This window comes from Eptatretus burgeri, unplaced genomic scaffold (assembly GCF_056783735.1).
Source record: "Eptatretus burgeri isolate ZD-2024b unplaced genomic scaffold, Ebu_testis_v1 Ebu_testis_scaffold_109, whole genome shotgun sequence".
Lineage (NCBI taxonomy): Eukaryota > Metazoa > Chordata > Myxini > Myxiniformes > Myxinidae > Eptatretus > Eptatretus burgeri.
In genome coordinates, this window is record NW_028222059.1 from 90,666 (window position 1) to 92,788 (window position 2,123).

The 2,123-nt window shown below is 39.3% G+C and overlaps 1 long non-coding RNA gene across 1 annotated transcript; it reads right to left on the reverse strand.

Annotated features, from left to right (window-relative positions):
- Nucleotides 1-399: 399 nt before the first annotated feature.
- Nucleotides 400-1,147, reverse strand: LOC147007559 (uncharacterized). Its single transcript, XR_015054117.1, has 2 exons — nucleotides 753-1,147; nucleotides 400-612 (listed from the first exon to the last, which is right to left on the reverse strand). It is a non-coding gene; the product is annotated as an uncharacterized LOC147007559 (long non-coding RNA).
- Nucleotides 1,148-2,123: the final 976 nt, after the last annotated feature.

The following is a 2,123-nucleotide window of genomic DNA, read 5'->3' on the forward strand; positions in this document are numbered from 1 at the left end:
ACTGCTCCAAACACAGGATATGATGTGTCTATATAATATTTGTTGTATTGTACTGCTCTAAACACAGGATATGATGTGTCTATATAATATTTGTTGTATTATATTGCTCTAAACACAAGATATCATGTGTCTATATAATATTTGTTGTATTATATTGCTCTAAACACAGGATATCATGTGTCTATATAATATTTGTTGTATTGTACTGCTCTAAACACAGGATATGATGTGTCTATATAATATTTGTTGTATTGTACTGCTCTAAACACAGGATATGATGTGTCTATATTATATTTGTTAATTTCTTATTCTTTGTTTCATGCCTTTGTTGTGAGAAAATTGGCATCTCAAGGCATACGGCACAAATTTAGCATCGAAATAAGTGAAAACGTTGAGATATTTAACAATTACTCAATAAAAGTTCTTTATTTTCAGGTTGCAATGACATGGGATGTGAATGATGGAGATACAGTTCCTGCTCGTTAAACCAAGTGATGTAGCTGAAGTCCAGAGGCCGCCGATAGACTGGACCTTGTGCATTCTTTGTTTCATCCGAATCACTTTCACAGCCCTGGCGAGGATGAGGAAGAGGACGAGGTCGTGTCGAAGGGACTGCAACAGGTTTTCAATCATTTCAAACAAACCTTGAACGTGTGCCCTGATGAACTGAATGATGGGTCGGTGACATGATAAAATCATGGCAGAAAAACAAAGCACAGTGGCATAAGACTTGTAGAAACTTGTTTAGTGACCTTAAGTGAGAGTGGCAAATAAAACGTCGGCCCGCCTCGCACGGGCATGGCCCGTGACGTCATGACGGCCTGTCTCGCACCAGCATGGCCCGTGACGTCATCGTCGGCCTGCATCTCACCGGAACGGCCCGTGACGTCATCGTCGGCCTGCCTCTCACCGGCACGACCCGTGACGTCATCGTCGGCCTGCCTGTCGACAAGACCCTCGTTCCTGCAAATAAATAAAAAACTATAACCTCAAAAACCGACAAGTTAATTTAAATTATTAATTTTATTTCAACCAATTCCTTCAAAATGTAAATTGTACAAATCATGTATTTGCCAAAATAAACTAAAATAGATTTGTATTTGCCTTATCCATCAGATCATCATAAAAAAACAATCTTTGGGGCTTAAAAACAAACACAAACTACAACACAAACCATTCTTGTGTGCTGAGTTTACAACATGTGATCCAAGTGTGTCATTTTTCAGTGAAACTCTACGGTTCGGTAGTAGTAAACGAAATGGTAAAATTTGGAGTAACTACCTCATTGGTAGCTCATGTACTACCTTCACCACCCTCAGGGAACATCGAAGGATGAAGATATCGTTCTTCCAGTGATTCAGAAACTCACTCAATAAGTTAATCTCGGTAAGAAAATGTGATCACTTGCCATTGTTGTAATTTGTAATCTCCAAATTAGTTTTGAACAAGTCCAAAAACAATCATCGGTGTTGTTATAAAAACTATAATACTGCTATTAATGGAGTAAAATGAACAGAACATGTGGAGAACACTTGATACACCGTGAGGTTCCCAATCCCACCGAAGCTGACCTCGTCTTCGCCACTCCAAAGAGCCTTATCTATCTCCAATCTGACCAACTGTTTTGTAAATCTTCACGCTCTTTTATCGTTGTCGCAGTTGTCAATGTCGATTTGTTGATACAGTATTTGTTTTAGATATTTTCCATTCTCTTCTTCGTTCTCCAGTTGGTTGTGATCTCCCTTTGTGGGTTTCAGGAGGTGGGAGGAAGTTCTCCCAGAACTCGAAATCTAAACTTCCTATTTGTTGAAGGATCGTGATTCATGAACCAAATTGTGAAACTTCGTTCACAGAGCCTCGTTCCCAAGGGCTCTTTTCAAAATCTTCACTGAACCTGTGACAGCATCCACTTGTCGCTCGTTTGGAGTGATATTCCCCGGAATGATTTTTAAACATTCAGTGAGGGGTTTTCTTTATCATTCCTGTAGTTCCGACGATCACCGGTACAATTTCAGTTTTCTTCAATTTCCAAGTCGTCTTGACCTCATTTTTTAGATCCTGGTATTTGGTCATTTTCCTGATTTCTGTGTCATTTATTCCAAAGTCATTGGGAACTGAAACCT